The 23,772-nt window shown below is 41.1% G+C and overlaps 1 protein-coding gene and 1 long non-coding RNA gene across 2 annotated transcripts in view; one reads left to right on the top strand and one right to left on the bottom strand.

Annotated features, from left to right (window-relative positions):
* The window catches only part of Pepck1 (Phosphoenolpyruvate carboxykinase 1), a 392,471-nt gene that overhangs the window by 125,539 nt on the left and 243,160 nt on the right, over window positions 1-23,772 (top strand). The gene's annotated exons all lie outside the window — the stretch shown is intronic.
* LOC137501175 (uncharacterized) lies at window positions 1,401-9,641 on the bottom strand. Its single transcript, XR_011018396.1, has 2 exons — window positions 9,395-9,641; window positions 1,401-1,758 (listed from the first exon to the last, which is right to left on the bottom strand). It is a non-coding gene; the product is annotated as an uncharacterized lncRNA (long non-coding RNA).

Raw genomic sequence — 23,772 nt, 5'->3', positions numbered from 1 at the left:
GAAAAGGATGCACATATGCAGTCTATCAGAACAATTTTCGTTGTGTTCATTTTCATTTATACACATGCATACGAAAATGAACACAACGAAAATTGCATGTCCATATGGGGCTGGGAGGCGCGACAAGTCGTAAGGAAAATAATTGATAGGAAGAGCATTGTGTGTTAGGCGGTATTGTTTCTCAGGCGACGATGTGGTATTACAGTACTAAGAATTTTTCAAATAAGTATGTTTATCCAGTTCAAGTAAAGTACTATAATATAGTAGTGGAACCGGAACGTCTATACGAGGGCGAATGCCTAGTACTGTATTGAACTATAGATCACAAAAGCTTAAAATATTTGAATGAAGAATTATTAGAAAATTCCTGGGTGCAATCAAAATTGAAGAAGTATGGAAATTAAGAATTAATAAGGAAATGTATCAAAACATAGAAATTATTAGTATCAATTTTATTATTATTATTATTATTATTATTATTATTATTATTATTATTATTATTATTATTATTATTATTATTATTATTATTATTATTATTATTATTATTATTATTATTATTATTATTATTATTATTATTATTATTATTTGAGCATATCTTTAGGATGGATGAAAATTAGATCACAAAAAATATATTCAAGTGTCCTTGGAGAGAATAAGTCAGTAACAACCTGGATTCAAGAGGTCAAGAAAGATAAGATGAACAAAAGTATGTATTTTTTAGAAATAAAGTGTTAAATATGTAAATATTCCAAGGCAAAATGGAATACAAATTTGGAATAAAGTGGTCTGAATAGACAGCCAAAGAACGAACGAGCACTCGATATATAGGAAGCGGAAACCTCAAAAACTTGACGAAATGAACTTGGCACGTGGTCCTTAGCAGGCCTTAACTTGCGAAGAAGAAAGGTAGAGATGAAGTAACTATTTTCTGAAGGAAATTCTTATAAATTCCCCGGCGTGTTGCTGATATAAATCTTTAAGTCACTTCAGAAAAGTAAATATTCCATGAATTGTAGTGTTTGCAAGCACGAGCTCGATATAGTTACCAAAAGTTAATATGCAAATGAGATAACAGTTTTTCCAGTAAATATTATAACTCTTAAAAATCTGAATATTATTTCATGATCGGAAATGAAGAGTATTGAATTTATACCATGCACACACAATTTTGTTTAAATTGCTTCATTAGTTTCTAAGCAATACAAATCTAGTAAAATTTCACTCAAAATAAGCTAACGGAGAGATGTACATCCTCCTTAAGTAATTTCTGCTACTTACCTTTGAACATTATTTGTGAAGTGAAGCATGGTGACGTATTCCTCTTGTGTTCTTCATGTGCGAGTGGGAATCCATTAAGATGTGTCAGTTTGTAAATACGATAACAAATAACACCAAATAAAAACTGAGAGAGATTACATTTTATTATGTAATAGATTTATTACAAATTTCACTTTTCACCTTAACATCCTTCACACCAGCATTGGAGAAGTGTACTGCAATGGCCGCCCCTACGTCCTTCGTCCTTGCATTGGAGAGAACATCCTCTGTCATTAAAAAAACAGGCTCCCTTGTAATTTCTAGACAGACAGTCGCTGAGCACAACATCAGCGCTGATGGCGAGGAAGACTAGAAATGTAAAGATGAAAAACCCCTTCATTGTAGCGTTGACAGGTCCTGGCGACGTTTCAGAATCTCGTAGATGGCAGCTGGTCTAGGATGCTTCTTCGCTTCGAAGTTGGTGGTGTATTGCCGCAGACACTGTAGAGACGACCATTTATACATAATGCGCACGTGGTCCCGTAATGGGTAGATTGCTACAGACAAGGAAGCAGGTGACTTCTCTGAGAACAACACTTGCTTCATGCTAGATGTTAATAGCCTCGATAAGGAAATGATATTTTTGTCTAGTTGTCATTAGAGTCATTAGTTAATGTATGATATGAAAGCACGCATATACGAGTAGTGTGTTGCTACAAACAAGGAAAACAGCGAATTTTAGAAGTTGACGTACGACCTATATGATGGAATTATCCAGCGTTTGATTATCCAGTTAAGCGTGGAGGAAAGCGTGGATTTTAATACTGTGATATATTCATATAAGATTTTTCTGTTATTCAATGATGATTAATACTTGAAAATAGAGGAGCATACTTTGTGAGCAAAGAATAATCTCCCTCGTGTGCTGTAGTTCCACAGAGAAAGGCACTATTCACAACAAAACTGAAGATGATGATTGTTGTTTAAAAGGGCCTAACTTCGAAGGTCATCAGCACTTACACAACAAACCTAAAGACATATTTAGAAAGATAATTAATGCATAGGAAGTGAAACAAGAAAAGACCTTCAACTGGTAATCTTGCACTAGTAACGAGAGCCCAGGTCTAGAGGATTCGTTACGCTGACCAAGCGAAAGCCTCGTAATCTGCAGGTCTTGGAACTGAGCATTAAAAAGATGTTTCCGGATTAAAGACAGTCAATTCCTATTTATTTTGATGTGAAATAAAATATGATCTTTGAAACGATTAGTTTTGTAAAACAGGAGTTCGTTTTATGATGGACAGAAATTGTCTAATTTTGCTAAAAAATCTCTCGTTTCAAATATAAGTTGTCAACATGTTTGTCCTAGAGAAGCCATTATCATTACGTAAATATTGTTTGTTATGCTTTGGGAAAGCTATCTCCTATTATTATTATTATTATTATTATTATTATTATTATTATTATTATTATTATTATTATTATTATTATTTTCGCTACTGGCTTTACATCGCACCGACACAATTAGGTTTTATGGCGACGATGGGATAGGAAAGGTGTAGGAGTTGGAAGGAAGTGGCCGTGGCCTTAATTAAGGTACAGCCCCAGCATTTGCCTGGTGTGAAAATGGGCAAGCACGGAAAACCATCTTCAGGGCTGGCGACGGTGGGATTGGAACCCACTATCTCCCGGATGCAAGCTTCCAGCCGCACGTCCCTAACCTCACGGCCAACTCGCATGATCCTCTTATTTTTCAATAATATAATTTTCTGCGTTCGAGGTCCTTAGAAGGCTCAATTTTCAGGCGCGTATAAAATGAATAAAGGAACCTAACATAAACCCTGATTTATTTTCATCATCATCATCATCATCATCTGTTTACCCTCCAGGTTCGGCTTTTCCCTCGGACTCAGCGAGGGATCCCACCTCTACCGCCTCAAGGGCAGTGTCCTGGAGCTTTAGACTCTTGGTCGGGGGATACAACTGGGGAGAATGACCAGTACCTCGCCCAGGCGGCCTCACCTGCTAAGCTGAACAGGGGCCTTGTGGAGGGATGGGAAGATTGGAAGGGATAGGCAAGGAGGAGGGAAGGAAGCGGCCGTGGCCTTAAGTTAGGTACCATCCCGGCATTCGCCTGGAGGAGAATTGGGAAACCACGGAAAACCACTTCCAGGATGGCTGAGGTGGGAATCGAACCCTCCTCTGCTCAGTTGACCTCACGAGGCTGAGTGGACCCCGTTCCAGCCCTCGTACCACTTTTCAAATTTCGTGGCAGAGCCGGGAATCGAACCCGGACCTCCGGGGGTGGCAGCTAATCACGCTAACCACTACACCACAGAGGCGGACCTGATTTATTTTCACGGCTCCATAATACAAACTCATAATGTACATTATTTGAAGTTAACATTTTTTATTTGGTTTTCAATCCAGATTTCTTAGACATCAAGATGCCGCGTAAATGTGTAAATTGTTTGGATTACTTCCGTTATGTAGGCGGTGAAATGACTTTTTCATCTCAGAAACGTGAATTGACTCTATGAATAAAGAGAACATATTGCTACCATTACTTCGACTGTAAAATAATTAAGGATAAACACTGGCTACCATACATTTGTTGTAAAGTGTGTGGTTGGTTGAGGACGTCCCAAGTGTTAGGTTGAAATATTTCACTGCAGATCCACTTTGTTCACCCTTATTTTGACTTCTTTCCAAGCAATTAGGGACGAGCATGGATAGCATTTCAGCGATTGAAAGTCCGACTCGTTGGCTGAATGGTCAGCGTACTGGCCTTCGGTTCAGAGGGTCCCGGGTTCGATTCCCGGCCGGGTCGGGGATTTTAACCTTCATTGGTTAATTCCAATAGCCCGGGGGCTGGGTATTTGTGCTGTCCCCAACATCCCTGCAACTCACACACCACACATAACACTATCCTCCACCACAATAACACGCAGTTACCTACACATGGCAGATGCCGCCCACCCTCATCGGAGGGTCTGCCTTACAAGGGCTGCACTCGGCTAGAAATAGCCACACGAAATTATTATTATTAGCGATTGAAAGAAGATATCAACGGAATTGAACTAATGTGTCCTTGCAGGCTATTGCTGGAATGTGGTGAAAGATGCCGTAGAAGTAAATAGTAATGAAGGTCAAAGAAACAGAAACGCCCCAGTGAATACGTAAATGGATGAGAATGCATGGTGTTGAATTCGATACACATAAATATCTGAAAACTTAAGAGCTAATAAACGTGTTTAGATGTCGTATACATATTCACTGACCCCTATTATTTGGAATGACTATTTTTGTTAAGGAAACGGACAACTTCTATTTTTTTGTTGACCAGTGTAATCTGTTAACCGGTGCGAAATCGGGAGGTTGTAGGTTTGGACCCAACTGGTGTCCGCTTGTCCATTTTTGTTCTGTATTTAACATCTCTTCAATATGTGTGAAACTTAGTATTTAATTTCAGGTTAAAAGAGGGAAGAAACAAAGCTACAAATTAATTTCATGATATTTAAGGTACAATGGGTTTCGAGGGGGCTTATTTCGATTTTTACAGCAACAAGCATCCTCACAGAAAGCCTGTTCCTTCAGCTGTTTCTTGTAATCACCAAGCTGAGACTTTTATCTGGATCCTTTCAAGAAAGTTAATTAAGTACTGTACATAAAATACAGTTTGATTTTGTTCTTTCCTAATTACCTGTCCCTGCTCATTTTTATGAACAGGTACTCTTAAGACAATATCAAAATTTAAGGCTCCATGCAGAGATTACCTGCTGTATGCCGCTGATTGCTTCGTTTGTTTGTTGACGTATGTATGATCGGCTGTGTGATCGTGGTATGTAAGCTAGTAACTTAACCCTTTTACTGTACGACTGAAGACCGGTGTTGTTTCTAATAATTAATGTTGCTATAATGTAAATGTACATAATAATTAGCTTTTAGATCATGTACAGTACACAGATCACTGTTTGTCATACAAGTGTTTACATTTCTTTACTATGTTTTATATTCTGTTTATACGTAGACATATTTTTTAGTTTGTATTTTACTTGTTGTTCACTATGATGTTTTTCGCTTTCTTTTTACTTTTATGCTCCGGGGAATTCTTTTTTGTTTTCTTTTTTGTTGAGCTTTGTTTTCTTTCTTCATAATACGTTATCCAAGTCTGTTGTTAGGTTAGTTATCTTTGATTTTATAATAGAATAGGGTACTTTTTATATACTTATAATCCTTTAATTAACGGGGCCACGAGCCCTAACTTCGCCACTGCTGCAGTTATAAATAAATACATAAACAAACAAATAAATAAACAAAGTATGAGAAAGTCATGAGGTCAGATAAGTTTAAATGTCTTGGGGAATGGATTCAGTCGAATGTGCTTGAAAAAGAAGCAAATAGGGGAAGGGCCAGAAAGATTGAGTTAGCCTATAGATTAGTACAGAATAGATATAATACAGGAACGATATCTTACAGAAAAAAGGTCAGACACTATACCACGGTTATCAAGCCAGAGGGATTTAACAGTTGAGAGTGTCTGATACAGAATAAGAAAGGGGAAATGGACGAGCTAGAGAAGAAAGAAAGAAAAATCTTGAGTAAGATCGTAGGACCCGAAAAAAAAAAGAAAGGATGGTACTTGGAGGAATAGGGGAAATAAAGATCTACCCACATAGACAGAGAAAATCACAGACAGCAAACATAAGGGAATACTGAAGTTTTATGGGCACTTGACAAGAATGGACGAGAGTCGACTAACAAAAACCATTTTAACTACTTCATCAAATTAAAAGCAACCACTAAATGGGTAGAAGAAACAAGAAAAGACACAAAGGAAGTTTACATAAATCCAAAAGAAATATTTAATAGAGACATGCTTCGAGCTAAAATTGATAAATTCAAGGGGTTCAGGAAAAGCACAATGAAAAGTCCAACAACATGTCGTCAGAGGAAACGAAGAGGAACCACAGCGAAATGATGAAGAAATTCTGGGAGAAGAAGAAAGGACTAACCAGCAAGTCAATTGTTTACCGTGGTCTAGAGTAGGCCAAAACATAAATAAATAAATAAATAAATAAATACAAACCCAGTGTCTGATGGTGGCGCTTAATTCTTGGAAAGCTTCGTAACACCTTTATACTTCTCTGATTTGACAGCAGCGGGTCCACTATAAAATATTTCCTGAGGAAATGTCAATGTTTCTGAATATTATTAAATCATGGTGAAATAAGTTTGAAAATGATGCACTGCAGCGGATAACATCTTGTGCTGATGGGATAACATTGTACAGTTGTGTATACTGAAACGATTTTGGTTTTATGGAGAACCCCATTGGCTTAAAGGTCATAGAACTAGATAGGCCCTAGGCCACTCAGAAGAAGTGAGTGGCTAGTATTAAAGGAAATGTACGGAAATTCTAAGAAAAAAAGGGCCAGATATTTCTTGAAGTTAACCCATATGTAAATAATGCAAACTCCTTGAACAATTTATATAACTGGAAAAAAATTTAAAACACACGAAAAGTTACCACTCAAATTAAAAGATACTGACACAATCGATGTTATGTGAAACAGTTTTTCAAGATTACGTGCAAAATCATTTTGTTTTATCTCAGCATGTATTAGGCATTTAAATGGAATACAAGAAGTATTTTCGCCGACAGCGGAGAAAGCGAAACTGTCATTAAAGAACCATATATATATAATTTACTATTTGCTTTACGTCCCACCGACTCAGATATGTCGTACGGCGACGATGGGATAGAAAGCGGTCATTGCCTTAATTAAGGAACAGCACCAGCATTTGCCTGGTGTGAAAATGAGAAACGTCGGAAAACCATCTTGGGGGCTGCCGACAGTGGGGTTCGAACCCACTATCTCCCGAATGCTGCGCTCTCTTAACCGCTCATCCAACTCGCTTGTTATTCATTCCGTGCCCCGAAGGTGCGGGGCCGGTTTCCACTGATTAACATTTAACATCAACATGTCAAATTTAACCTGTTACAATTGACATGTATATTGTGATTGTGTCTTCCAATTGACTTTGCATGTTAACTCAGAATGTTGAGGTTAACACTTTTAACATGTTGGCGTGTTTTCCGCTCCAGGTGGAAAACATGTCAAGTCAATTCGTTGTTCGTGAGATTTCGGCAGAGCTTCGGCAACTTCCTTGCTGTTTTCATGCCAATATATAACCTAAACGATGCAAACGACGTGCATCCCCTGAAGTAGGATTACAGTTACAACACTCCGCAACACTCATTCTCTTTGTTATAAGCTACAAATGCAGTACGCGCACGTGAGTCGTTCTCTCTGCACTATACTAAAATTTATACTCAGAATGGAGTGGAGTAAGGAGATTGTCTGTCTGTCTGTTAGGTCATCAGCCCAGAGGCTGGTTGGATCCTCAAATAGCATCACCAAAGGCTGTGCAGTTATAGGAAAACCACAAAAACCAATGGCAGAGCCCAAATGAGGCGTACTAGGCAATATGAGGAGTGAGATAGTTTGCGATTGCTTTCGTCACTGGGCCGGACAGTGCTATTGTAGCACAACTAACCCTATGAGCAACACCTTTCAGGACACTCAGACACACTGGTTGTGCTCTGAACGTCATTAATCAGCAACACCCATACCCCAGCAGCTTCTATATTGTCACAGCCATGGATGAGACTGGGACTTCAGTGGAAGCTACACTTTGCTCTGGCCTGTGCCAAGATATTATTATTATTATTATTATTATTATTATTATTATTATTATTATTATTATTATTATTATTATTATTATTATTTATTTTCCACTAATTGTAGTTACAATTTAGGGATGGTGAATGGAGAAAGGGCATAGCCCCATATACACAAAAGTGCCTCCATCACCACTTAAAATTATAATATACAAATATACAATTACATTCTACACGATGTTCTTATATACAGTTAAAATATTTACATAGACATATTTACATACAGTAATACTCACAAGACCTGTTCAACATTCAAGTCATTCGACACACACACACACACACACACACACACACACACACACACACACACACACACACACACACACACACACACACACACACACACACACACACACAGAGTCTCTCTCTCTCTCTCTCTCTCTCTCTCTAGAAACCCCACATATATGGATGCAAAAGTACTGTATCCATCAAGAAATGACAGCAGGCAGTGCAAGGAGATTACTCGGGACTTAACTAAGAAAGGCCTTATGTGTGGGATGTCCCATCAAAGGAATACAGAGATAAAACGAAGAAAGCCGACAGTTTCCAGGAACTAGAAATTGACTATAATTGTTCTCGCGAGTGCATCGGAAAAAGAAAAAAACTAGCGTCCCTCCGCTCCCAGTACAGTCGAGAATTGCGAAAAGTCGGAAGTCGGGGGCGGAAGCGGACGAAGTTTATACTTCAAAGTGGTTTGCTTTTGAAGCAAAGAGCAGGATGAGGGGAGGGAATGTGCCTAATAAAACTGCATTTTTATATCATAACAAGAAGCAACAGTGGCAATAACAAAGGCCAAATCCTCTTCATCTTAGTCCATTGTCCTTGTTTGAAAATACTAGACACCACCTAAATGTATTACCTCAAACTGATATGAAGAACTACCTGTACATAAACAAAGAACATCAAGTTTAACGTGTTTATTAGTATGGACACAATGAAACAGTATTTAACATTTAACATGTCAACCAGTGAAGACCGGCCTGTAAACGACGACATCTTCTCTCAGGCCAGGGAAGTTTGAATTGCTGAAGATGAGGCATTCGCCTTAGTGTAGCAGAAAACTTTCTCATGACAGCCGCCCTGTCCATGCAGGGACCACTACTCCTCATCAGCCCGCCCCAGTAATTTACTCTAATCAGGTACATCCACTGCGTAAGACACAACAGGGTTTTGGGGAAAAAGAACAAAACTCTTTCAATGAAATTTCACTGCAATAATTCCTTTCAAGAGCATTTCTCTCTAATAACAAGTTACTTAATCTTATGCTCTCGAGACCAATGAGTTCATTTCAGGTTTGAAAAGACGAACACCAAATAAAAAATGAGATATTGCTCAAATTTTATTGTGTAATTTCACTACCATATACAATTGTATTAATATTTCAGATGTTACCTTTAACATCGGTCACACCAGCATACTTCATCGATGCAACGGCCACCGCTAGTTCCTCCCCATCTGCAATTGACAGCACATGCGTCACTGTAATAACAAGGTCCGTCCAAACCTTCAAGCTTACAGCTCAGTGCTGATAGCAAGGAAGAGTAGAAATGTAAAGATGAAATACGCCTTCATTGTAGCGTTGACAGGTGCTGGTGACGTTTCAGAATCTCGTTGTTCGATGCTGGTCTAGGCTGCTTTTTTTGCTTCAAAACTGGTGGTGTAGTGCCGCAAACGTTGTAAGGACGAGTATTTATACACAATTCGCACGTGTTCCTGCAATAAGTACATTGCTACAAACGAACATAAAACCTGTCATCTTTTACGATAGCTGTACAGGGAAACAAAAGGAAAATAAATCTTCTTTTGCAATATGTAATTGATATGTAGATAGATGGTCGCGAGGGAAAATTTCTCGTATTTAGAAAACGCACATAAAGGAATTCATCGAGGAAAAACATGCCGTTGGCTACCCAGAAAAATGTAGAAAAACGAATCGATTATAATAATATTAATAACAATAAAAATTATAATATTATTTATTTTACGTCCCACTAACTGCGTTTTTACGGTTTTCGGAAACGCTCAGTTGATTTGGACAAGATGTACAATAAAAAAGGGACGTTACGCTTATATAAGAATTATAAGATCTGTTCAGATCATTTCCAGGCCAGCGACTTTAAAAATCCTTCTCAGATTAAATCCGGGATTTTTTAGATTTTCTTTTTGTTAGTAGGCTTCATATTAAGAGGAAAATTGTCCAGCTATTAAATGTTAATTCATTGCATCATATGTGTAAGGAATGTGCCGATATTTTTATTGACAAGTGTCTTAATGTGATGATACAATGTTTTTAAATGAGAAAAAAAGACAAATCCAACCGTAAGAGTTCAGGCAGGAATGCTAAAGCTAAAAAAGTAATGCATAAATGAAAGATCAAGCCATTTCACAGCAGTCCTTTTCACATCTTGTTTATATGTCTAATTTCAGTCTTTGAATAATAACCTTTTAAATAATTCTTCATTCATTTATCCAGAATTGCTTTAGCAACTTCGAAGTTAATATCTCAATAACACTTTCTTTCTAGACGTAATTTATTTATCCATTTCCGTATATACATTTTCATTGATATTTGAATTTACCGCGATTTTTTCAGGTCAAGTCACTAGGAGCGCCACCGTCGAATTGTCTCCCATTTTAGCAAGGCTAAATCCGTAAGTGTCGCGTATTGTCTCTACTGTATTTGCTGAGCTTGAGCCTCGCAGAGCGACGAGCGGCAGCGGTGGATTTTTATTGAGATCACCGACCTGATTGGGTCCTTTATCTCAATTTAATATGAGGCCCTTATTGGGCGCGTAGACTTGTTATATAATTTGATGAAATTCCAGTATTTCATAAGGTAAAGGAAAACGACAGTGGAGCGATTGAAATATAAATATAGTGGTGGCTTAGTTTGTGACTTCGGCATGGAGAATAGGAAGGTGCTTGTGGGATGCTTTGTGGAGTGTTAGGGCATGCAATGTTTCTGGGGGGCCGGGGGAGGAGATTGATATGAATTAGAACTGGTTAGCAGTGTGAGGAGGGATTTGAGAAGTTCAATGGTGGGGATGGTTTGTGAGTTTGGTTTTGAGTGGTGTAGGGAAGGGGGGGGGGGGGAGGGGATGAATTTAAGATTCAATATTGACGGGATTTGTTGGTGTGACTGTTGTGGTGGGCGGGTGTGCTTTCTTGCTATATAGTGGGCTTTGATGGCTTTCTTCATAAATGGACATCCTGGATATGATGCGGCGTGTTGGCCTTTACAATTGGTTCATTTGGGTTGATCTTCAGGAACTGGGCAGACAGAGTGATGATGGTGATCACCACATCTGTTGCAACGGGTTTGATTAGGACACTCTGCTGCTGAGTGATTTAGCTGTAAACAGTTGTAGCACATGAATATGAGTGAAGTTTGTGGGGGAGGACTGATTCGTTTGGTACGTGTTCGGTTCTGGCAGTGGCGGTTAGAGAGGTATTTGTAGGTTCAGGCTGGGGGTGTGTTGGGTCGGTTTGAATTTCCTGTTCGGCAGTGAGTGGTGTGGTTTGGGAGCCGCATTCATGATAGATTGGACCATCCTCCGGTGTTTCGTCTTTATCTTCTTCTTTTTCTTCTGCGGTATCTTCTGGGTCTTCCTCTTCTCTTACTGCTAGTTCTTCTGGTTGGCGGTCTTTCTGTGGTTCTGAGGGTATATAGGTTGTTAGTACAGGAATGTCGTCAAGAGCGCGAATTCGGTCTATGAGGTCCTGGGCATGCTATGGTTGGAGAGTGGTGATCAGTAGAATGTTGATGAAAGTTTCTTCGATTATGGCAACGTGGGTAGGAATGAGATCTTTAATGGCATGGAGAATGCTGTATCGATCTAAGGTTATAGGTCCAGGTACGCTGAGAGGAATGATAAGAACTCTGGATTGCAGAGTGACGGGCTGCGGCGTGCAATCTAGGACGTACAGTATGTGTATGGATTCTCAAAATTATGTTTGGGGTACAGTGACTCTATCATATGTAACTTAGGAGGCCTGCGAGCGCTCCAGCGGCGTTATGGTGAAACTTTCGAATTACACCTTTATGCTGGGCTTCACAATCGATTGTCAAGTCCGGTATAAAGGCCGCGTTCACACTAAGGCGATATAAGATAAGTGATATATCGTAAGCGATATACGATACGCGACACGCACAGACAGATACTTGAAATCAAATACAGTAGAGACAATACACGACACTGAGCGAGATATCGAGGGACAGCTATTGGAGCTCACTCTAGCGGATAGACCTGAACGGTACTGATTCTGTCATAAGAGCACGTGTATTTTTGTGTGAAGTTTTTGGTGTTATTTATGCGATTTTCAGTGAGTTGGCATAATTAAATAGTAGCGTGTGTCATTCCTTGATATCTCCTCTCAACATGAGGGGAAAGGTATGTGCTATGTTTGGCTGCAGTAATTACGAAGTAGAGAAAAATGCGCGGTCGTTCTTCAGGTTCCCTCGTGACAAGAACATGTAAGTAATATTGTGTTTGCATATATATTCTTCCAGTGACAGAGATTTTTATAGTACTTCATAATCTTCTGACCTGCTCGACCCTTGTATTTACGGGCTTAAAATATAATACGCATATTTTATTGTATAGTGCAGCAGTTAACCTTCAATACCGATGTGTTGTTGTAGGTGTGATTTGTGGGTTTTGAAATGTCACAGAAGCGATTTGGATAAAGCGTACAAAGTGTACGCTTGTATAAGAATTATAAAATCTGTTCAGATCATTTCCAGGCCAGCGACTGTAAAAATCCTCGACTATACAGCCAAGGGTATGTTACATTTTTACTCTAATTGTACGTAAATATTCCTCAAAGCATCACTATCGACAACATTTTCAAACTTTTCTTTCTTTTATCCCTCTTCTCAGATTAAAGCCGAGATTTTATAGATTTTCTTTCTGTTAGTAGGCTTCATGTTAAGAGGAAAATTGTCCAGCTATTAAATGTTAATTCATTGCATCATATGTGTAAGGAATGTGCCGATATTTTTATTGACAAATGTCTTAATGTGATGATACAATGTTTTTAAATGAGGAAAAAAGACAAATCCAACCGTAAGATTTCAGGCAGGTATGCTAAAGCTAAAAAAGTAATGCATAAATGAAAGATCAAGCCATTTCATAGCAGTCCATTTCACACCTTGTTTATATGTCTAATTTCAGTCTTTGAATAATAACCTTTTAAATAATTCTTCATTCATTTATCCAGAATTGCTTTAGCAACTTCGAAGTTAATATCTCAATACCACTTTCTTTCTAGACGTAATTTATTTATCCATTTCCGTATATACATTTCCATTGATATTTGAATTTAGCGCGATTTGTTCAGGTCAAGTCACTAGGAGCGCCACCGTCGAATTGTCTCCCATTTTAGCAAGGCGAAATCCGTAAGTGCCGTGTATTGTCTCTACTGTATTTGTTGAAATCTAGAGGGAACCGAGAAAAAAGGTTCACAGCTGCGCGATTGCACAACACATCGCAAGTGACATATCTCTCGAAGTGCCGCTTGCTTGTCTCTTCAGCGATTAGTATCGTACGATATTTCGAACTATGACATGACGGGAAGAAGAGAAGACAATTCTGTAACACCTTTCATCAATTTAGTGAAAGCTCATCGGTTACGTGCCAGATGCGACCCGGCCATTATCGTGCCAATAGCGACCGAGTGGATAAGCATCGTGCCGCATGCGACCAGGCCATTATCGTGCCAATAGCGACCGAGTGGATAAGAATCGTGCCGCATGCGACCCATCAGTCACTTACAATTGATCTGCATTAAGGGCTGTCACCAAGTGGCAGATTGCTTATAAGTAGCTAACTTCGTCTTTTCTAAAATAAAGGTCTGACACAGTGGTTAGCAGGTTCGAGTGCCGTTGGTCGGAAGAAAAATATAATATTATTGCTGGCTTTACGTCCCAGTAACTACTTTTATGGTTTAAGGAGACGCCGAGGTGCCGGAATTTAGCCCTGCAGGACTTATTTTACGTGTCAGTAAATCCACCGACAGAAAGCTGACGTATTTGAGCACGTTCAAATACCACCGGACTGAGCCAGGATCGACCCTGCCAAGTTGGAGTCGGAAGACCAGCATCTCAACCGTCTGTGCCGTCTGAGCCACTTAGCCTGGATGAAAAAAAAAATCACCATCAGAATGTTGGCCGGCAGGGTAGAAAGTGGGTGGCAGGCAGTTTCTAATCACCAGATTGCATGCCAAAAACATGGATTCAAATCCAAACCTTTTCGTAGTGTTCAAATGGAGTGAGGGGATATGATGCTGTTGATGGTGATTCGGCCGTCGGATGGCGATGTAAAGCAGTGACCAGACCCCTTGGTATTATACGAGAGGAGTAGGCTACGTGCCGACACCGGGTTTCATCTCTCCCTACTTCATTATCATAATCCCACATCCAGACGCACAGGCTGCCCACGGGCATCAGATAGAAAGACCAGGCAAGCCGAACACGTCCTCGGACACTTCTGGTACTAATAGGACACGATAAGTAAGTAGGCCTAAGTCGTAAATGCTGTAATTTGAGAGAATTACGATAATTTTTTGCTAGTGGCATTACGTCGCACCGACACAGGCATGTCTTAAGGCGACGATGGGATAGGAAAGGTCTAGGAATGGGAAGGAAGCGGCCCTGGTCTAATTAAAATAAGCCCCAGCATTTGCCTGGTGTGAAAATGGGAAACCACGGAAAACCATCTTCAGGGCTGCCGACAGTGGGATTCGAACCCACTATCTCCCGGATACAAGATCAGGGCCGCGCGCCTCTAACCGCACGGCCAACTCGCACGTCGCCATGTACCCGTGACACATGCTAAAATGCTGAAAGAATAACCACCTATTCCCTTAGCGCACTCCGAATGACGCAACTTATCATAAAATTTGCTGTAATTAATACAATGGAACAAACACATTCATCACGCATGCAGTGAATAACATTATAACATTATAACGCATCACCATGTTTCGTGTTGTAAAACGAGTTTCCCCCAGAAATGTTATGTAAAGTAGGGGCAGTAGCTGCTTATAGGACTTATTGAAATGGCATTGCACTTCGTTTACCTTACCTTATCTTGGGTGATGACACAACTTACCAGATGACAGTTTGCTTGTCAACGCCGGTCGCATCCGACACGGTTACAGATTATGCGGTCGCTAGTGGCACGGGTCGCATGCGGCACGGTCGCATCTGGCACGCCACCAGCTCATCAGTGCATCTGGAACTATTCCATTGCCGCATACAGCAAGACAGATGTGACGAGTGCCGCATGGAGGGAAATTGCATCAGAAATAAAGGACACAGGTAAATGCATTGTTTGTTCATTTATTTATTTATTTATTTATTTATTTATTTATTTATTTATTTATTTATTTATTTATTTATTTATTTATTTATTTATTTATTTATTTATTTATTTATTTATTATGTAAGACAAGTAATTAAATTGTTATATTATTAATTCATAATGTAAATATTTCTAAACTCTGGCACACGAAATAAGTAATTCAATTATAATTAAGGTTATTTCAACGTCTTCCTCACTTTAACGCATATTTGTAACTGATGTAGTGAGAATTGTGTTCCCACCAAATTTTTATCGCACAGGTCGCGCCGATTTATCGCCCAGTGTCATGAACCTTCCTAGCAGTATATCGTCGCAATATATTCCTTACTATATATCACTTATATTATCGCCTTAGTGTGAACGGCGCCTTAGGAGCGCAGCGTGGGATCCAGTCGGCCATCGAGGGGGTGTGTTCACGTCGTGCAGGCCCATAAAAGCCATACTGTTTTCTTAACATGGAAGTTTATTTCGAAATTTGATGATATCTTGCACCTCTTGCGGAATGTGAAAAGCTAATTTTCTATAAACCACTGCAGACCAAGCTGAAGATGTCAGTAATGATCAATATAATGAGGATGATATCGAGTAAACTGATGTTTCACAAATAATTTGTCAGTCTCGCTATTATTCAAGAGTAGTCCATCGGAGCGTAAAATAAAAAAGATAATAAAACACAAACATGTCGCCTTCTTTGTACATGTAAAATGTCTGTATACGTGTTTCACATTAGTGTAATATGTATTGCCGGCCCCGTGGTTTAGGCCCCTTGTTCGATTCCGGCCAGAACAGGATTCTTTATCTGTACATAGTCCACTCAGCGACGTGGCAACAATTGAGTTATAATGGAAAAGAGGCAAATGCCACAGTGCTGGTGATTTTGAGATATTTGTACGATCACGTACCCTGTACCATCGGCTGTTGGAGTTAGGAACTATAACATTCCCTGTAAATAGGCTGAAAAAATATCTTCTTTGTGATGTTCGATTATCTGTAGTAGAAGAGAGACTACGCCACATATGTACACTGACTGACAGAGCAAATGCAACACCAAGAAGGAGTGGTTCGAAAGGGATGAAAGTTGGGGAAAAAACAGAGACGGCACGGACGAATAATTGATGTTTATTTCAAACCGATATGCAGGTTACACAATGCGCACGGCATCGACTCAGTAGGATGTAGGACCACCGCGAGCGCCGATGCACGCAGAAACACGTCGAGGTACAGAGTCAATAAGAGTGCGGATGGTGTCCTGAGGGATGGTTCTCCATTCTCTGTCAACCATTTGCCACAGTTGGTCGTCCGTACGAGGCTGGGGCAGAGTTTGCAAACGACGTCCAATGAGATCCCACACGTGTTCGATTGGTGAGAGATCCGGAGAGTACGCTGGCCACGGAAGCATCTGTACACCTCGTAGAGCCTGTTGGGAGATGCGAGCAGTGTGTGGGCGGGCATTATCCTGCTGAAACAGAGCATTGGGCAGCCCCTGAAGGTACGGGAGTGCCACCGGCCGCAGCACATGCTGCACGTAGCGGTGGGCATTTAACGTGCCTTGAATACGCACTAGAGATGACGTGGAATCATACGCAATAGCGCCCCAAACCATGATGCCGCGTTGTCTAGCGGTAGGGCGCTCCACAGTTACTGCCGGATTTGACCTTTCTCCACGCCGACGCCACACTTGTCTGCGGTGACTATCACTGACAGAACAGAAGCGTGACTCATCGGAGAACACGACGTTCCGCCATTCCCTCATCCAAGTCGCTCTAGCCCGGCACCATGCCAGGCGTGCACGTCTATGCTGTGGAGTCAATGGTAGTCTTCTGAGCGGACGCCGGGAGTGCAGGCCTCCTTCAACCAATCGACGGGAAATTGTTCTGGTCGATATTGGAACAGCCAGGGTGTCTTGCACATGCTGAAGAATGGCGGTTGACGTGGCGTGCGGGGCTGCCACCGCTTGGCGGCGGATGTGCCGATCCTCGCGTGCTGACGTCACTCGGGCTGCGCCTGGACCCCTCGCACGTGCCACATGTCCCTGCGCCAACAATCTTCGCCACAGGCGCTGCACCGTGGACACATCCCTATGGGTATCGGCTGCGATTTGACGAAGCGACCAACCTGCCCTTCTCAGCCCGATCACCATACCCCTCGTAAAGTCGTCTGTCTGCTGGAAATGCCTCCGTTGACGGCGACCTGGCATTCTTAGCTATACACGTGTCCTGTGGCACACGACAACACGTTCTACAATGACTGTCTGCTGAGAAATCACGGTACGAAGTGGGCCACTCGCCAACGCCGTGTCCCATTTATCGTTCGCTACGTGCGCAGCACAGCGGCGTATTTCACATCATGAGCATACCTCAGTGACGTCAGTCTACCCTGCAATTGGCATAAAGTTCTGACCACTCCTTCTTGGTGTTGCATTTGCTCTGTCAGTCAGTGTATATAGCTACTTCCATTATGACTGAAGTAAGCCAATCGGAATGTCGTTTCCAAAATGAAAGCAACAGGCATTGAAGTTGATGAGTCTTCTGATATAACGCGAGCAATAATAAAGTGATTAGGTGGAGAACTTTGTATTTATAACAGATACTTAGTGAAACACCGGCAACTTTGCAGAAATGTCCTGATTCAAGCATCGAGGACTTCCTGCTACCAGTACACCTAGAAGCAGAGGCTGCTCAGAGTCTACTGCAATTTGTACTTTAAGCTTCCGTTTATCAGTCACTGAGATGTGAATACATTTCAAGAAACCGTGGACTGGATTGCAGAGACTAGGTAGTTTGACAGACAAGTTATTGACGATTGGTTCTTGTTTTTAATTATATCAATAAAACTTGAAATCAGTGGCGCCGAGTTTGGGATATGCGAGGCGTTTTCTGCCCCCCCCCCCCACACCAGAAATTATCTTAGGGGGCAGAGTGCCCCACCAAAAGTTCTCCTCCTAGTTGTTAATTCCCCTTATAACGTGGAGTTGGTTGTCTTCGGAGGCTGCTAAGGAATTAAATTTGAAGAAGGTGGTAGATGCTTTTATATCATGAAATGCATAATATACGGCATTAAGGCATCTATTAAGAAAACGTATTTATGAAGCAGGTTCTAATTTTTTTACTTGTGATTATTTTTGATAGCTTCGTACATAAAAGATTCCTTTGAAATATTTATTTATTTATATATATTTATTTCTATTGTTCTGTTTACCTGTGGATATTAATGCAAACTTCGTACAGAAGACTCGTTCAAAAATATACCTATTTGAGAAACAAACTATTATTGTTCTTTTCTGTTTATGAATACTGCAATTATATAGGAATGTTCGGGTTAATAGTTGTTCCTCATTTCACATGCCTGTGTTCGCCGCGCCTGCTTGAAATAGTTCCTTCTTCAATAACTACTATTTTTTGAAACGATACCGTATTCCCGAAACCTTCCCTTTCACGGACGGAGTACAGTATTACGTATAATACCTAAACGGCACATGCCACTGATGCATTGTTTTTCTCTTCACTAAAAATAATAAAAAATGCGTATTTAATAGATTGTATGCAATATAGTTCCTTTTAAGAACAAGTTTCAATAATTTCAATTCCTCGTTCCATTTCTACAGAGTTACACTAATTCCTCTCTCCTGTAAACTTATTGTTTTGTGTTATGTACCTCTTTTCCAATGCTCTCATTCGAGGAGATAGCTGACAAGAAGATAGCGGCCCCGGTGGGTAAACTTATTGTTTTGTGTTATGTACCTCCTTTCCATTGGTCTCTCATTTGAGGAGCTATCTGACAGGAATATAGCGGCTACGGTCTAGAAAGCGAAGAATAACGGCCGAGAGGATTGACCACGCGCCACCTCGTAATCTGCAAAACCTGGGCTTTAGCAGCGGTCGCTGGGTAGGCCAAGGCTCGTCTCGGCTGTAGCACCATGAGGTTCCGTGGCTCAGGCGGCAGCGCGCCGGCCTTTCCCCGCGAACTTCAGTGGTTCAAATCCCGGTGTCTCCGTGTTTTTTTTTGTTGGACAAAGTGGAGGCGGGACAGGTTTTTCTCCGGGTACTCCGGTTTTCCCTGTCATCTTTCATTCCAGCAACACTCTCCACTATCATTTCATTTCACCTGTAATTCATTAATCATTGCCCCAGAGGAGTGCGACAGGCTTCGGCAGCCGGCACGATTCCTATCCTCGCCGCTAGATGGCGGCTTCATTCATTCCATTCCTGACCCGGTCGAAGGACTGGAAACAGGCTGTGGATTTTCATTTTCAGGCAGTATCCAAATATTCCGCGGTAGGAGGGGGTGGGGGTGGAATACATCCACGGTATCCAGGCCTGTCGTAAAAGGCGATTAAAGGGCGAACTAAGGGCTCTCAGCATAGAAGAGCCTGACATTGATTCCTTTTACTTGCGTCAGGTTCATCACTTTTATCTTTCTCGGTTGTCTCTTCCGACTCCACTAGCAAAACATGTACGGTATCCTCTGCCATTCGTAAGAGGTGACTAACGGGTTCCCCAGGGATTCTTAACTTGGAAACGCGGATTGGCGACCACGAGGCCCTTAACTGACTCCTGGAATTTCGTGTGCCAGACTCCTTACTTACATTTTTCCTAAACGACCTCCGTTGTGTAGTTAACTCGAAAAGGAAAACAACAATAACATTATTATACATTTTCTATTTCCTTTGTTGCTTCATTTTATAAAATGATCTTTGTTTGGGAGGTTTCCTAGAATATTTTAAATACTTCGGTGGATTAGGAATATTTCTGGGATGGAATTCCACATGAGTGTTTCCGTCCATCTACTCTCTTCTGTTCAAACTGCGATTCACCAAAATGATGTCAGAAGAAAATACATAATGGAACCCATAAATAAAAGGTATCGTTCATACAAACATATGATTCTTCAGGAATATTGTCTAACCTTGCACAATAAGGATTTATGTAGGTTGCCCTTTATCGCACTCAGTGAGCTCACTATTTCTTATCTATGGAAAGGGGAACACTCTAATCTTAAAACTGCAAATATATTTTACATTATCACATCGAGCTCTCCCACATGATGACTGAATATGACCGTCACCGCAAACGATTGTGGGAGCGTGTCCGGACATTCCCGGGCTGACCTTATGTAAGTTATTAGGAACTTTCTGTCATCTGTTGAGTATATTTAAAAAATGGGGAAGGTCAAAGAATCAAAGAGTGTCTAGCAGAGAATAGCATTCTTCTATGATCAGAGGAAAGTGTATATTCTCTGGCTTGATACGTACAGTAGTAAGTTAATTATTATCTGTGCACTTTTTATCGATAGAGTAAGGAGGGAGCAATTCCGGTTCCGGTAGTACTGCCAACTGAGTGGAAATTAAATCTGAATTGAATCGATAATATGATCGATATGAATTTTGCTAAACCTTTGTTATCTTAGCCGGCCCCGTGGTGTAGGGGTAGCGTTCCTGCCTCTTACTCGGAGGCCCCGGGTTCGATACCCGGACAGGTCAGGGATTTTTACCTGGACCTGAGAGCTGGTTCGTTGGTTCGAGGTCCACTCAGCCTACGTGATTAGAATTGAGAAGCTATCTGACGGTGAGATGGCGGCTCCGGTCTAGAAAGCCAAGAATAACGGCCGAGAGGATTCGTCGTGCTGCCAGGCGGTCGCTTGGTAGGCCAAGACCCTTCAAGGGCTGTAGTGCCATGGTGGGGGTGGGGGGTGGGGGTTGTTATCTTAAGCCAACAACTGTGTCACACACACATTATATAACATTTCTCGATGCGAATCTTATTCCTAGAGCGAATTCTATAGTTTGGCTTTGCTGTGTAAATAACAGTACTAGTCCGTAAAGTGTACGCCAGATGTCGCACAGCGATGCATAAGCGATTCATAGTTTGTGTTTCAAAAGTTGCCAGTACGAATCTCGAAGATTGCCGAGGTCGACCAATTCAGCACTAGGGTGTAAATCTATCCAGAAAAGGTGCGCAGATAATAAGCATGGCTGCGTGCAATGACATTATTAAGGCTTAAAATCACGTATTGTGCCAGAGTATTAATGAAAGTGTTAATCGCTTGCCGTCAGCTAAGTACAGAATGTATTGCCTTCGCCTGAAATTATTGGATTACTCAAAATTTACTGAACCTAGAGAACCGGCAGGTAATTCCGGAGAGAACAATATAAAAAAGATGAAGCAAATCGGTCGAGTAGAACAGTCGGGCGGTCTGGACAAATGTGATTTCAGTAAACGTTTTTAAGATACAGGTAATTGTTTTTTTTATTCCCATCCCTAAGCATCGACCTTGTCAGGGGAAATATATCTTACCGAGCTCGATAGCTGTAGTCGCTTAAGTGCGGCCAGTATCCAGTATTCGGGAGATAGTAGGTTCGAACCCCACTGTCGGCAGCCCTGAAGATGGTTTTCCGTGTTTCCCATTTTCACACCAGGCAAATGCTGGGGCTGTACCTTAATTAAGGCCACGGCCGCTTCCTTCCCACTCCTAGACCTTTCCTGTCCCATCGTCGCCGTAAGACCTATCTGTGTCGTTGCGACGTAAAGCAACTAGCAAATATATATATATATATCTTTACATTTACTGAAATGACGTCCTACAGGGTCACTTGTGTTTAATTATAAGAATATCGCTGGCATAAATATGTCTTTGATAGTACAGGAAAGGTAAGAATCTATATTTTCCCCGTTTCAGCTTTCGTGCAGTGAACTTCAATTACAGGAAAGTAAAATTACAAGTAAGAATTACTTTTTTAAAAGTAACGATTATAAGTTACTAAGAATGTAACCATTACAATTACTCTGATTACTTTTACTCAATTACTGATTATTCTGTATATTGCATTATTTGTTCATTAATTGTGTGTAGTGCGGTGACCTTAAATTGTTTGAAGTGGCTCAGCTGTAATTCATGTAAAGATAAATGGTACGATAAAAAATCTTGTATACTGGTATTTTCCCAATATTTTTCTATAATCTGAATTTTCGTCAGATTTCGGATCACCTCCGGACCTGTCTAGTACGGAAAATCGAGAATCTAAAACGGGCACTGTCAACTGAAAATCAATGTCGACTAGTTGGGTGATAGGACCTTCGAACTATCGACTCAATCAAAAGTCGAGTGTTTTCTGTCGAAAGTATTTTTTGCAAATCGCATGTAGTTAGTCGTTCCATAACTTAACATTCGTATGTTTCAGGTAACAAAAGTGGACGCTGGTTTTTTATGAATTAGATTATTTTTTTTACATCGCACCGACACAGATATGTCTTACGGCGACGATGTGATAGGAAAGGCCTAGGAATTGGAAGCGGTCGTGGCCTTAATTAAGGTACAGCCCCGGCATTTGCCTGGTGTGAAAATGGGAAACCACTGAAAACCATCTTCAGGGCTGCCGACAGTGGGGTTCGAACCCATTATTTCCCGATTACTGGATACTGGCCGCACTTAAGCAACTGCAGCTATCTAGCTCGGTAATTAGATTTTCAAAGTCATCGACAAATTATTAGAAAACACTAGTATAAGCGCTTATTGAAACGTATAAACGTTGTATTGAGGGACTTCCAAAGCCATTCAGATGGACACGTGTGCAACCAAGAAGCCGATTCCACTCTATATTGGGAAATGGAACGTTTACTATCCGGAGATCGATTGTTCGTATCCCGCCGATGACAGTGGTTATTCTTAGTGTAGGTTTTCCATGGTTAACACCTGCTTGTCGTATGGGGGGACTAAAAGGGAGTCCAGGGGCTCTTAACTTGGGACCGAGGGTTGGCGATCACAGGGCTCTAAGCTGATTGTGAGTCTTGGCTTTGCTTCCACTATCCTATCCGACCTCCCTTAATCAGCACTTGTTCTTATACCCCGACGATATTGGAGTATTCGAGTGCTAGGGAGTCTTTCATTTTCACGGCCTTCGAGTCCGGCTCCATGGCTAAATGGTTAGCTGGCCTTTGGTCACAGGGGTCCCGGGTTCGATTCCCGGTAGGGTCGGAAATTTTAACCATCATTGGTTAATTTCGCTGACACGGGGGCTGGGTGTATGTGTCGTCTTCATCATCATTTCATCCTCATCAGGACGCGCAGGTCGCCAACGGGTGTCAAATCAAAAGACCTGCACCTGACGAGCCGAGCATGTCCTCGGACACTCCCGGCACTAAACGCCATACGGAGCCGATGACCTCCATGTTAGGCCCCTTTAAACAACAAACATCAATCAATCAATCAAAAGCCATACGCCATTTCATTTCTTGACCGCCTTCGTGCCCTTTTCTTCCTTTGGCCCAGCTGTACTTTCTCTTAAAACAACAATATCTACCCGTCCTTGCACACTTCTACACTTACTCCTGTCAAATACGACGATAGTACTGAACCTTGGGCACGTAACCCAATGCTGGACTTAAATAATTACAGTTACGCACACACATT

Source organism: Anabrus simplex, chromosome 6 (assembly GCF_040414725.1).
Source record: "Anabrus simplex isolate iqAnaSimp1 chromosome 6, ASM4041472v1, whole genome shotgun sequence".
In the NCBI taxonomy this organism is placed as follows: domain Eukaryota; kingdom Metazoa; phylum Arthropoda; class Insecta; order Orthoptera; family Tettigoniidae; genus Anabrus; species Anabrus simplex.
This window is presented reverse-complemented; position numbering and strand designations above follow the sequence as displayed.